Source organism: Prunus mume, linkage group LG5 (genome assembly GCF_029339155.1).
Source record: "Prunus mume cultivar Tortuosa linkage group LG5, ASM2933915v1, whole genome shotgun sequence".
Classification (NCBI taxonomy): domain Eukaryota; kingdom Viridiplantae; phylum Streptophyta; class Magnoliopsida; order Rosales; family Rosaceae; genus Prunus; species Prunus mume.
Window position 1 is genome coordinate 2,513,860 of NC_142702.1, and position 15,459 is coordinate 2,529,318.

The window sequence follows — 15,459 nt, forward strand, 5'->3', positions numbered from 1 at the left end:
GATTAACTACACTTTAGTCCCTGGAGGTTTAGTGTCGAAATGGGCCCCAAGGTTTCATTTTAATCAATTTCGTATCCAACATTTTGAAATATTACCAATTTACACCAGCCGTTACATTGATTGTCAAAGTCAAACGTTAACTGCTAACGTGGCAGTCGTGGGACCCACCTCATAACCAGCAGGAGGTGATTGGTGAAACGAGCGAGCAGGAGGGAAATATAAAGCTCGTATTGCCGTTTTTGGCCTTTTTTTTTCAATAAATAGTATAGCCGTACTATGCTATGAAAATGATATTTAAATGGTATGACCCCACGGCTGTACTCTTTAAATATAATATATTTAGAAGGTATAGCCGCCCGGCTATACCAGCATTCTGTCATCTCTTTTGAGTGTACTGATAGAATTCATACTAGAAAGAAAAAGGTCTATAGGTATTGAGAAAAGCAATGTCTGTATTTCTATTAATATTGATAATAGGTTACAATCAATGTATTAGACAATGCGAGCATGCGGCTCGTCATATGGTACTTGAGGAGTACATCAAAAGACAAAAATATTGAACAAGAGCAGTAATTAAAATGAATGGCTAGACATCTCATAAGACCACTCACCCATCTTGGTCCCAAGATCGAATTATACAATGTAAACAGAGCGCAAAAGTACAGATTGAAGTGAAAGACACTCGTATCTAACCTCTAAATAGAAACGTCCATTTGGGAGTGGTTCACCCCTACATAAATAATAATTTTTTTTTCTTTAAAAGGAGGAAGCATGGTAGTGGAGTTTACAAATGACATTCTGCATACTAGAAAATTAAGTAGGAAAGGAGGAGGATGAAAGATCTACTTGGAAATTTCCACTTCACAAGAAAAATCAGCTATTGAACCTGTCGAAGAATCAATGATAACCTACAAATTTAAATAAATAAAAAAGCAACAATCAGTGAAACTTATACTTTGGGTCAAACTTTATATGCCTTAAGAAAGTTAAAAGGGAAAGAAAGGGACCAGTGACACTAATCTACCATTCCCATTCGACGGTTGCCTTCCATTATCCTCCTTACCCGTTGTTTAGGTGACAAGGTACAAGCAAAAATCTATGAATATTCAATAAAAACAACAAAACACATGGATCACATTGACTGTAGAAAAGTACCAGATAGGCATACAAAACTTGCCAGATAAATTTGGCAACATAGTTATTTTGCAGCAAATGCACTTCTACATTTAAATATTTTATGAATGTCATATGTGAAAAATATAAACTTCTAACCAACTTACCACAAGTCTATACTGAGGTTAAAAAATGTGTAGCGGAAACTTCTGAAACGAGAGGACACCATCCATTATCAACTTCAACTTCCTTTCGGCAAATTCCTCTGGGAAGTTCTTTTGTATAATATCATTAAGTGTCACACTGGCAAAAACAGAAATAAGATTTTGAAGGTAGACCACAGAACTGAAGCAAACAATCTTGGTAGACTCTGAACGCTATAACACTAATTAGGCACAAAAAATTAGGAAGAACATATCATGCTCACAAACCTAAAATATATGCCTATCATTGAATGCATGATGGAAGGAAAAGTTTGAATGGCCCCACCAAAATGATTTCCTAAATTCATATTTATAGATTAGTAATTTCATTTTACTTGGATTTTTTTTTATTTCCAAAATCTAGAACCGCAAATCCGCTAATTGTTATACTCTGTAAAAGTGAGAATGCCATACTCAACCTATAATAGGTGGAACTCCTGGGAATAACTGTTTCTCCTCCCTGTGAAATTAGCTTGTATTCTCTCTAAATTCTGAAGAGGATTGCTGCAGAATACCACACAAAAGATAAAATAATATAACATTTTAGAAATTCCCTTAAGAGAAGTGAAACTCCAACAAAAGTCCCTTAAGATAAACTGTAGTTTTAGACTTCTTGTGTATGATGGGATCTCAGGCTTTGTAAATGACAGGACCCGCCCGAATTTTCCCAAACCGAGGCGGATCCGTCTTGGTGCCGACATCATACTGATGCCGGCCCACTTACTAAAACCCAAGACATTCTACCAAAATTTTGGCAGAGTCTCCCCTGTAAAATGCTCAAACCAACAATAAACAACTTGCAATAATTTACATCAATATACAATCCAACTGCCAGCATGCTTTTAACATACTACAATCCAACACAAAATGGCCTCCGGCCTCAAGTAGTAGCCTAACATGGGCAATAACAGAGCGTCTACAGAATTTGTTTACAACAAACAGGGGAGTAGAAAGAATTTATACGGACCCTATTAGCAGACGACAAGTTCGGAGCTCGTGACTTGCTCGAATGCCTTCAGAGCAACTCATGCAGGGCATAAAGCAGAAAGATGTGAGTGGATGAAATAAAGTTTCACTTTAAAACAACATAGTAACCCCACCATGTAAAAATAATGCTCTAGCATGCAGTTTCACAATTCAGAAACCCAAAACTCAAACACAAAAATCCCAAAGTCCAAAACATCTCCACATCTCAAGCTCACAACTCATTTCCCAAAATATATGCAACTCTCAACACCCGTAAATACCCATATATAAATATATATATAGCTAAGACTCTAATATACAATATACTCCTCTCCAAACTAATGTACCGGGGAGACAATCCAACCGGGGGATTGTTATGGTACGCAGGATTTCGAACACTAACCGCGTCCGGGATGAGTAGTCCAACCGGGACGGAACTCCATAGCTCACACGCGGCACCGCCAAGCGACACGTGTAGCTCACAAATCTCATATCAAGTCCTACGCGCGCAGACAGTATCATCACCCCACCGGCACGCCAACGACGTGTGTGATGATACTCAAGCAATATACATACTCTCCCCATACGCCGCACGCCAACGACACGTATGGAAAGTGTCTCACACACCGGCACTGCCAACGCCATGTGTGAGACCCGTAATCTCATGGCCTTCCCACCCCACCGGCACTGCCAACGACGTGTGTGGGAAGCCTAGTAACTAGGGAATGGTACTCACCTACCCTACTCATATCTCACAACCATCCATCAAACTCCTAACTTTCCACAATCTCACCACAACAACCTCTCATACTCTACACATAGACAATATAGATAGCCAACCCAAAATCCATATCAACATAATCATCATACTCGAATATATATGTTCATATTCAAAATATATATCCAAGATATATAAACATATTCAAATCATCGACCAAAGACTTATTAAATCAAAGTCACCATCATTTAAAGTATATGCACAAAACTTTCATAATTAAAAACCATGCATATGCTTAAAACAAAGTCCACTCACAAGTAATCCCAAGCTGCCCGGCCCCGTGAGGGTCCCACTGCGAGTGATCAACCAAGTACCTATTCCAAGATACAAATCCTTGATTAACAAAGACGTACTTCCAAACGGAAATTCACGAAAGGAAATACTTAAATCCCCAAGTTCCGGTGCGCTCACGTCCAAAGGAACATCCTAAGGTCTGGTTACTGATTGGAATTCGCTTCCCAATCGCACGGTGATCGCGTTTTCTCTAAACTTCACATTATTGAATCGGAACATCCGGGGCTCCAATTCACGATCCGCGAATTCCTATAGGTTTCTAAGAGTACCTACATCAACATACTTCAATTTGGAAACGATCCAACGGTCAGAACTTATCGAACCCGGATAACGCACAATATGCGAAATCCGTTCGATAGTCAAATGATATCCAAATTGAGATCCGCGAAATCCTACGCACTCGTGACAGCCTAAGGATCTCAACAGGACGAAAAACAACTTCACCCACCTTGCCCACGCGCCGCCACACGCGCCGGCAGTGCGCGGTGTGTAGAGAGATTTCCGGCGACGGAAAATCTCCAAACCAACGCTCACCCTTCCAATCCTAGATACTACTCGAAGAATGGAGCAACTTTTTCAACTACGGCAACATCCAATTCGGACGGCAAGTGGCCGGAATTTCAAATTGAAATCCGGCCAAAACCTAGGTTTCCAATTCGGTTCCAAACTTCAAATTCGATCTAATCCTAACCCAAAATCAGCTAGAACACGTAAAAAGGAGAAGAAACCTCACCTGGTTCACCGGGATTGGGACGGCGGAGACGACGGCGCAACGCCGTGAAAATTCCGACTTGAACGATCGATAACACGGCCGGATTTCGCGTTTCCGGTCGGGATAATCGTGGGTTGTGATCGGGGCTTCAAGGTGAGTCGACGGACCGTGCGGCTCTTCCCGTTGCGGGCTGTGAGATTCAAGAGAGAGAAAGAGAGAATCGGGAGAAAGCGGGAGAGAGAGAGAGAGTGTACGCGGGAGGAGAGAGAGAGAGAGTGAGGTGAAAATAGTAAAAATTTGATTTTTACTAAACCCTTCGAAAATTTACGGTTCGCCACCGAACAAGTTTTGATCGCCAAAGCTTCGTTAAATCTCCGATTCAGGCCTACCGCTTTGTCTACGGTTTCGTCTCGACCGCCTACGCAACCACACCACTCACGGTCCCAAAATCTTCCCGGATAAGAAAGTGACCAAAATCACCCTTAACCCAGGAATAGTTAATATTTTCCCTTAATTAAATTAAATAGGAAAATAAACGGGGTCGGGGTGTTACATTCTACCCTCCTTACAGAAATTTCGTCCCCGAAATTCACATACCTGTCAATGGAAGAGATAAGGATACTTGGCCCGCATCTGCTCTTCGGGTTCCCAAGTAGCTTCTTCCACAGTTTGGCTTCTCCACAAAACTTTCACTACCGGGATGGATCTAGAGCGCAACTTCTGTTCTTTCCTATCCAAGATCTGTAGGTTGTTCCTCATACGTCAAATCTTCTTCCAATTCCACAGGTTGGTATTCTAATACATGGGAAGGATCTGGCATGTATTTCCGAGCATAGATACATGGAATACATCATGAACTTGAGACAGTTCTGGAGGTAAGGCTAGTCAGTAAGCCACAGGTCCAATTCGCTCCGTGATCTCATAGGGTCCAATGTAACGAGGGCTTAACTTCCCACGTTTCCCAAATCTCATCACACCCTTCCAAGGAGATAACTTCAGGAACACCCAATCCCCAACTGTAAACTCAAGATCTTTGGACCTGTTATCTGCATAACTCTTCTGTCGGTCTTGTGCAGTTTTCAACTTCTCCTTTATAATCTTCACCTTCTCATTTGTTACTCGGATACTATCCACTTTTTCCAGTTTCTTGTCACCCACTTCATTCCAACAAATAGGAGTCCTGCACTGCCTCCCGTACAACGCCTCATAAGGAGCCATCCCAATACTCGAATGATAGCTGTTATTATAAGCAAACTCCACCAAGGCAAGGTGAACATCCCATGCATCCTTAAACTGTAACACACAGGACCTCAACATGTCCTCCAAAGTCTGGATAGTCCTTTCCGATTGTCCATCGGTTTGTGGGTGAAAAGCAGTACTGAATTGCAATCTAGTACCCATAGCTTCTTGTAAACACCTCCAAAATCGAGAAGTGAACCTAGGATCCCTGTCCGATACGATGGACACAGGTGCTCCATGCAATCTGACAATCTCGTCCACAAAAAGTTTTGCCAATCTTGTCAAAGGATAGGTCTCCTTGATGGGTAGGAAATGAGCAGACTTGGTAAGTCTATCCACTATCACCCAAATTCCATCATGACCCTTTGAAGTACGTGGAAGCTTAAAAACAAAATCCATGGTAATACGCTCCCACTTCCATTCAGGAATCTGAAGTGGTTGCATGAGTCCCGATGGCTTCTGTCGCTCTGCCTTCACTTGTTGACATATCAAACATCTGCTCACATATTTAGCAATGTCTCCCTTCATATGCGGCCATGAATAATATGCCCGTAGCGTCCGGTACATCTTCGTGCTACCCGGATGCATGGTATAAGTAGAACAGTGAGCTTCTTCCATGATTTCTCTTTTCAACTCAACATTCTTACCAGGTACACATAGACAAGCTCCTTTTACCAAGGCTCCGTCTCCCCTTATAGCATAATCCTTCCGCGTTCCATTCTCTACTTCTCCCCTTATCCTACAGAGTACAGGATCTTCCAACTGGCCTGCAATTACCCGTTCCACCATAATGGGTCTCACATGCAAGCTAGCAAGGATTCCACCTTGTTGAGTCATCTCCATTTCTACTCCATCTTTCCGTAGTTCCACCAACAACGGAAGATAGGCCGCCTTAATATGGGCTAAGTTCGCAGGAGCCTTCCTACTCAATGCATCTGCAACCACATTAGCTCGGCCTGGGTGATACTCAATCGTACAATCATAATCCTTGATCAATTCCAACCAGCGCCGTTGTCTCATATTCAGTTCCTTCTGGGTAAAGAAATACTTGAGGCTCTTATGATCCGTGAAAATTTGACAGGTCTCACCATACAAGTAATGTCGCCAAATCTTCAGAGCAAACACTACTGCGGCAAGTTCCAAGTCATGGACTGGATAATTTCGCTCATGCTTTTTGAGTTGCCTCGAGGCATAAGCAATCACCCGGTCATGTTGCATCAAAACACATCCCAATCCCTGTAAAGATGCATCATCTGTAGATCACAAAGCCCCGAGTTATCGGAAGAGCCAAAACAGTGCGGTGGTCAACCGCTTCTTCAATTCCTGAAAACTCTGTTCGCACTCTTCCGTCCACTCAAATGCAACATCCTTCCTTGTCAACCGCGAGAGGGGTGTCGCTATCGAAGAAAACCCTTCCACAAATCGACGATAGTAACCTGCTAACCCCAGAAAACTTCGTACTTCCGTTACACTTGTGGGTTGTACCCAATTCACAATAGCCTCAATCTTCTGTGGGTCCACATAAATCCCTTCCGTTGAGATTACATGTCCAAGGAACACCACTCTATCCAGCCAAAACTGACACTTGCTAAATTTGGCATAGAGTTGCTTCCTTCTTAAAGTCCTCAATACCAACCTCAGGTGCTTTTTATGCCCTTCCAAAGTCTTAGAATAAACCAAGATATCATCTATGAACACAATCACAAAGTGATCCAAATAAGGTCGAAACACTCTGTTCATGAGATCCATAAATGCTGCTGGAGCATTCGTCAACCCGAACGGCATCACCAGAAATTCATAATGTCCATACCGCGTTCTGAATGCGGTCTTGGGGACATCCTCTTCTCTGATCCTCAACTGATGGTATCCTGACCTCAGATCAATCTTAGAGAAATACTTGGCATCCTTCAACTGATCAAACAAATCATCAATCCGCGGCAAAGGATACCGGTTACGTACTGTCACCTTATTCAACTGCCGGTAATCAATACATAACCTCATGGTCCCATCCTTCTTCCTCACAAACAACACCGGTGCACCCCATGGGGAAACACTAGGTCGGATGAAACCCATATCCACTAATTCCTGCAACTGAATCTTCAACTCCCGGAGTTCAGCTGGTGCCATCCTATAAGGAGTTAGATAGATAGGATTGGTGCCTGGAAGAAGTTCAATAGTGAACTCAATTTCCCTTTCAGGAGGTAACCCCGGAAGATCATCTGGAAAGACATCAGGAAACTCACTAACAACAGGAATATCTTCCAGATTCAAGGTGATCTCTCGGGTGTCGATGATATGAGCTAAGAATCCTTCACACCCTTTCTCTAGTAATTTCTTAGCTGTAATAGCAGAGATAAGGCAAGTAGGGAGAATTCTACGTTCCCCTCGGAAAATTACTTTAGGTCTGTCCCGACTCCGGAATGTCACTTCCTTCCGGAATAACAACCACGGACGCATGATGCTTCTCTAGCCAATCCATCCCCAGGATGATATCCAAATCCGCCAATTCTAAAGGGATCAAATTGGCTTCCAACCATGCATCTTCTACTTGAACATAGCATTCTCTGAATACCCGGTCTGCAAACATGACTTCCCCCGTGGGTAGAGAAATACTAAAACTTCCTGTCATGGGTGTCGGCCTCACACTGACATAGGGTACGAAATTGTGTGCTACGAAGAATGCGTGGCCCCGGGTCAATTAAAACACGAGCAAGATAGCCGAAAATAGGGATCATACCAGTAATCACGTCCGAGTGGCTGTGCCTCCTGGGTCATAGAGAACACCCTAGCTCGAGTGGTAGAACGCCCAGGTGACCCCTTGAATTTCTGCCACTTCTTCCCGAGAAGATGGACGGTGCCTCGCCATCTTTGGAAGATCCCGCAGAGGAAGTAGCACCACTCGACTCGATCTTGACCCATGGTACCGCCCCTGGCCCGATCCTCTGACCTTTGGTACATCAGGGTAAATCGTGGGCAAAACCTCTTGGTATGCCCCCTGTCCACAAAAATAGCATACCGGGCCGCCGCTCAAGCTTGGTTTACCTCCTTGAAAGGAATTAGGGCAATCCTTTGCAAAATGCCCCACCTGTCCGCAATCGTAATATGTCAACCCGCTCGCTGGAGGGAGTCCTAGGCTGCTAGATGCAGCCGCTCAAAATCGAGTCCATCTTTGGGCCGACGAGTACCGATCTCCCACTACAGGCTGGATCTCGTCCACCGACCATCCGCCACTAGCGAGCCGAACTAGATCCTCCTCTCTTGGATGGACCCGACTTGGGCCACCCAATCCTGCGCATCTCTCCGCGCCTTCCCGCACCCAAGGCACATGTCCTAGATACTGCTGCAGCCTGAGCTAAAGCTCTCATGTTGGGATACGTGCTAGCGGTAACCTGCATGAATCTCCCACCATAGACCGCCTTCAAAACGCCTCGCACCGGTCCTCTTCAAGAGCTACTAATTCCGGTGCAAACCTCGATAGCCATTAAACTTGTGCTCATATTCGCCACCGACATAGATCCTTGCTTCGATACAAAAACTCTGTCTTTTGGCATAGCGATAGGAAGGTGGATAGAATCGACGTAAAAGATCCTTTGGAATTCCTCCCTGTAATTGCAATGGATTCCCATAGCCCCTCTTTGCAGCTTTCCACCGGTGATAGGCATTCCCTTTAAGAAAGGTAGCCAAACGGACCCTATCTTCATCAGACACTCCAAGATTACCTCAAAAATCCGCTCCACATCAAGAATCCAAAGACTCGGCCTCTGCCGGATCTGGGCCACCCATGAACTCTTTGGCTCGAGCTCTTTCACCCTTTTAATTTCCGAACTTTCAAGATTACGCCCCGCATAAGCAGTAGTCATGGTGCGGGTGAATTGACTCAAAGCACATGGCGCAAGTCCAGGGCATTCTCTCCGGCAGGTGGAGATGGTGGAGGAGATGGAACCTGGAGGTGAAGGAGGTGGTGACGGAGATGGTGGTGGAGGATTTGGGCCCCATCTTTGACCACGACCTCGTGTTCTCGGTCGGCGTGTTGCCATGGTTCTACACAAAGAAACCATCGAATCATTAGATCAACAATGCAGCAAAAGTGCAAGTGTCGAAGGAAAATGAACCTAATGCTCTGATACCAAGCTGACAGGACCCGCCCGAATTTTCCCCGAGGCGGATCCCGTCTTGGTGCCGACATCATACGATGCCGGGCCCACTTACTAAAACCCAAGACATTCTACCAAAATTTTGGCAGAGTCTCCCCTGTAAAATGCTCAAACCAACAATAAACAACCTGCAATAATTTACATCAATATACAATCCAACTGCCAGCATGCTTTTAACATACTACAATCCAACACAAAATGGCCTCCGGCCTCAAGTAGTAGCCTAACATGGGCAATAACAGAGCGTCTACAGAATTTGTTTACAACAAACAGGGGAGTAGAAAGAATTTATACAGACCCTATTAACAGACGACAAGTTCGGAGCTCGTGACTTGCTCGAATGCCTTCAGGAGCAACTACATGCTGGGGGCGCAAAATGTAAAGATGTGAGTGGACATGAAATAAAGTTTCACTTTAAAACAACATAGTAACCCCACCATGTAAAAATAATGCTCTAGCATGCAGTTTCACAATTCAGAAACCCAAAACTCAAACACAAAAATCCCAAAGTCCAAAACATCTCCACATCTCAAGCTCACAACTCATTTCCCAAAATATATGCAACTCTCAACACCCGTAAATACCCATATATAAATATATATATATATAGCTAAGACTCTAATATACAATATACTCCTCTCCAAACTAATGTACCGGGGAGACAATCCAACCGGGGGATTGTTTGGTACGCAGGATTTCGAACACTAACCCAAGGCGTCCGGGATGAGTAGTCCAAGGGGACGGAACTCCATAGCTCACACGCCGGCACTGCCAACGACACGTGTAGCTCACAAATCTCATATCAAGTCCTACGCGCGCAGCAGTATCATCACCCCACCGGCACGCCAACGACGTGTGTGATGATACTCAAGCAATATACATACTCTCCCCATACGCGGCACGCCAACGACACGTATGGAAAGTGTCTCACACACCGGCACGCCAACGCCATGTGTGAGACCCGTAATCTCATGGCCTTCCCACCCCACCGGCACTGCCAACGACGTGTGTGGGAAGCCTAGTAACTAGGGAATGGTACTCACCTACCCTACTCATATCTCACAACCATCCATCAAACTCCTAACTTTCCACAATCTCACCACAACAACCTCTCATACTCTACACATAGACAATATAGATAGCCAACCCAAAATCCATATCAACATAATCATCATACTCGAATATATATGTTCATATTCAAAATATATATCCAAGATATATAAACATATTCAAATCATCGACCAAAGACTTATTAAATCAAAGTCACCATCATTTAAAGTATATGCACAAAACTTTCATAATTAAAAACCATGCATATGCTTAAAACAAAGTCCACTCACAAGTAATCCCAAGCTGCCCGGCCGTGAGGGTCCTGCTGCGAGTGATCAACCAAGTACCTATTCCAAGATACAAATCCTTGATTAACGACGTACTTCCAAACGGAAATTCACGAAAGGAAATACTTAAATCCCCAAGTTCCCGGTGCGCTCACGTCCAAAGGAACATCCTAAGGTCCGGCAATTACTGATTGGAATTCGCTTCCCAATCGCACGGTGATCGCGTTTTCCTAAACTTCACATTATTGAATCGGAACATCCGGGGCTCCAATTCACGATCCGCGAATTCCTATAGGTTTCTAAGAGTACCTACATCAACATACTTCAATTTGGAAACGATCCAACGGTCAGAACTTATCGAACCCGGATAACGCACAATATGCGAAATCCGTTCGATAGTCAAATGATATCCAAATTGAGATCCGCGAAATCCTACGCACTCGTGACAGCCTAAGGATCTCAACAGGACGAAAAACAACTTCACCCACCTTGCCCACGCGCCGCCACACGCGCCGGCAGTGCGCGGGTGTGTAGAGAGATTTCCGGCGACGGAAAATCTCCAAACCAACGCTCACCCTTCCAATCCTAGATACTACTCGAAGAATGGAGCAACTTTTTCAACTACGGCAACATCCAATTCGGACGGCAAGTGGCCGGAATTTCAAATTGAAATCCGGCCAAAACCTAGGTTTCCAATTCGGTTCCAAACTTCAAATTCGATCTAATCCTAACCCAAAATCAGCTAGAACACGTAAAAAGGAGAAGAAACCTCACCTGGTTCACCGGGATTGGGACGGCGGAGACGACGGCGCAACGCCGTGAAAATTCCGACTTGAACCAGTCGATAACACGGCCGGATTTCGCGTTTTCCGGTCGGGATAACCGGTGGGTTGTGATCGGGGCTTCAAGGTGAGTCGAGCGGGACCGGTGGCTCTTCCCGGAATCGTGAGATTCAAGAGAGAGAAAGAGAGAATCGGGAGAGAGAAACGGGAGAGAGAGAGAGTGTACGCGGGAGGGAGAGAGAGAGAGTGAGGTGAAAATAGTAAAATCTGATTTTTACTAAACCCTTCGGAAAATTTACGGTTCGCCACCGAACAAGTTTTGATCGCCAAAGCCGTTAAATCTCCGATTCAGCCTACCACTGTCTACGGTTTCGTCTCAGTACCGCCTACGCAACCACACCACTCACGGTCCCAAAATCTTCCCGGATAAGAAAGTGACCAAAATCACCCTTAACCCAGGAATAATTAATATTTTCCCTTAATTAAATTAAATAGGAAAATAAACGGGGTCGGGGTGTTACAGTAAACGTGCGTTAAATCCCCATATTTTAGTTAGGACTTGATTAAAGGTCTCAAAACGTTGTATTCTACATGGATTTCCTCTTAGCATAACTGTTTCTCCTTATAGACTTCCTCTCAGTAGGAAGAACAACTGTAAGTAGAAGTTCCTATTATACAGGACTTCCTTTAAGGGAGTGTAATTGGGGAGTATGGTAGTGGAGTCTTTAAGTCTTCTTGCATTTTGTGCTTGGTTGCCTTTACATGGACGGTTTTTAACCATCGAACAAATACAAAGAAGAGGCTTGCAATTGGCGAACCAGTGTGTCTTGTGTTGGTCTGCCATGGAATAAATACACCACTTGTTAGAATGTTGTCTTTTATAACAACAAAAATCTATTTTACTTTTGATTTGATCGAAAGAGAGTTTCACCAATTCTAACATTAATTTGAAATTAAATCGAATTGGATCCTCCTGGTAAACAAATTACTCAATTTCTTCCTGGTTTCCTGACATTTTCTCAACAACCAAACAAGAGAAAACACACTCACCGAAATGCATCGTCCAAGTCACGCACGAGGTCTTGAACTCGAGGAAAAGGCTTTGCCTCAACAGACATTGAGAGAGCCCAACCAATCGAATCAACACAAAGAATCAAATCAAGAAAAAAATTGAAGCTTGGGTTGAGAGAGAGCCTAAAGACCGAGTTTTTGATGCTTTGAAACGCTTATAGAGAAGCAAAATGGTTGTCTGCAAGTGCAAGCTTCGTGTTCGTTTCTCTGTACGTTCATTTCATTCGCGGACAACATTCCTCTGTGAGTTTCTTGTTTGTTAGGAACATATTTAAATAGCGGCTATACTTTTAAAATCTTCGAATGTATTTACAGAGTATAACCGCGCGGCTATACTTTCGAATATATTAAAGAAGTTATTTCTCCAACATCCCATTAGGATTTAGGAGGAGAAGCATCCAAAGCTGAATCTCTTGTCTTGTGGCGGTAACTGGCCCAAACCGAAAGGAAGGGGCAAAACGTCTTTATCTGCTCTGTCTCTGGTGTCTCTTTAAGAATCAAACAAGAAGCAGCAAAGTCTTAGCCCTCCGCATGCTGTGAGTCTGTGACTGTTGCCTTGGATTCATTGACAAAAGTGAAAGGAGATATACATGGAACATGGATAGTAGAGGGAAGCCTCAGCTGTGCAAATTGCAAGCAAGAAAAGAAGATTGGAATTGGAGAGAAGGTGACCACTTTTCATAAACATAAGGTGCTTTTCTGTCAGCAGGGGATCTTTGTCTTCTGATTTCACTTCTTTTTCCATCTTTCTTTCTCTCCAAAGCCATAAGGATGATGCATATATTACCTCCAAAATAAGGTGTACAAAATTTCAACCAAAATTTTCTTTGAATCTGTTGAAGAAGATTTCATTGGCCCGTACTATTACCTCCTCCTCAATATCAAACTCATTCACATAGTCTAAAGTAGCGTCCACACTACAGTGCTATTCCACTTGTACAGTCAAAATATTTAAATAAATAAAAAAATTTATAGGCATGTAGTTGCAGAGCAGAAGATGTAAGGATTTTCTATGCGACTTTATTAGACAGTAACATTAGGCTTCTAATACTAGGGTTTAGCAATCATCTTCACATTCACTATACACAGAGGTTCCTCCGCACCCGAGAGAGACAAAGCTTCCCATCTTATACTATTGCTCTGTCTCTCTTCTCTTATTTTGCTCTCTCCGTGAAATTACAACATGGCAACCCGTTCGTACAATTCTCTATCTGTATTTTTATCTGTAAATTTGAATGCGTTTGTTTTTCTTCTTTGTGAAAATTTGGTTTTGTTTTGTTGATTGTACAGCGGTGGCAAGATCCTTTCTTCAGGTGGCAGCGACATGTAAGAGGTTGCTTCCTCTCGAGTTGTTCAGATCGAAGGAATCTCCATGATTCTCGTCTTTTCTCCGTTTTGCTGCTTGTAAATGTTTGGAAAACTATGGATGCCTAAGTTGATTATAACTATGGACACGACCCGCCCAGGCCACCTAGATCCTCCCAGGCCGCCTAGATCCTTTCAGGCCGCCTAGATCCTCCCAGGCCGCCAAGGCACCGCCTAAATCCTTCCAGGCCGCCTAGGCACCTCCTAACTCCCTGGCGGCGGTGTCCTCCCGTCTAGTGCCGCCTAGCTCCCAGACCCGCCCAGGCCACCTAGATCCGCCCATGCCGCCTAGGCGCTTCCTAGATCCACCCAGCCGCCTAGGTGCCGCCTAGATCCTCCCAGTCGCCTAGGCCCCCAAACTCCCGGTGTTGTTGTCCTCCCCCTAGTGCCTAGGCCAATATCTCGAACACTGCTCAAAATCTGGAACGGGCTTGCTCTGTGCCCTAGTCGTTCAGTAGCGATGAGTTCGAGTCCGATTTGCAGAATATTTTTAAAAAACCGAGTATAGCCGACCGGCTATACTTTTAAAAAAAAAAATTCAGAAAATACCGAGTAAAACCGCCCAGTAACGTTGTTCTCGCCATCATCCCAAGTAACCAGAAGTTTATATTTTGAAATGAGAAGAATGTTTGAGAGAATAAGGAAGACTTGGGGTACATAATGTCAGGTATAGTTTTTTTTGACAATTGAGATTAGGAAGACTTGAGATCAGGTAAAGTCCTTTTCTATCTGCCTCTGGCAGCTGGTATAGTTTGGATAGAATTAATTTACACCAATATCAGGTGATTTTCTTTGACAATAGTTTATTCATATCAAATATGTATAGTGCATTACCAGGTGCTCATGTTTAAGAGTATTTTTTAGCAATATTATATCCTGGAGGTGGGAGAACAGCTTTACTGGTCTAGAAAACAAACATGAACATGTGATCAGAACCATTTATCACTTTGACTTCATCTGGTGGATTTGACTATGCTACGAATTATATTTCTTCGCCTATCCTCGTTGAGGAAAAAAATTGGAAATTCTATACATAGAATCTAAATTACCTTAACTACAAAGCTTGTTCTTCTATTCCTTCACTGCTCAATGTAACAACGTTCATCCACAAAGTGCATTCACTTCTTAAAAATCTCCATATATGGCCTCAAAGAGTCATGAGGATCTCAAAGCACTCTTTCCAAAGCATTGTCTGACTGTGGCCCAGTTGCCGACTCAAAGAAACTCAAAGAGTTTTCGTCGAGATTTGGCCTCATTGGTTTGCAAGATCTCATTTTATCACTTCAACTCAAAGGAATAAATGATGCTCTGCAAAAATCTGTGCTGATAAGTTCATTCTTTTAGAAGTTTATTTCTCTTCCTCAAAATAGAGTTCCTGAAATCTTGTTAAGCTGCAAGCAAAGAGAAACCAGTTTAGTTTGGATAAGTCGTGATCACGAGGAACG

At 43.5% G+C, this 15,459-nt stretch overlaps 1 pseudogene; it reads left to right on the plus strand.

The window, feature by feature from the left end:
• LOC103330479 (histone acetyltransferase type B catalytic subunit-like) overlaps positions 1 to 15,459 on the plus strand; it is a 34,193-nt pseudogene that overhangs the window by 14,866 nt on the left and 3,868 nt on the right.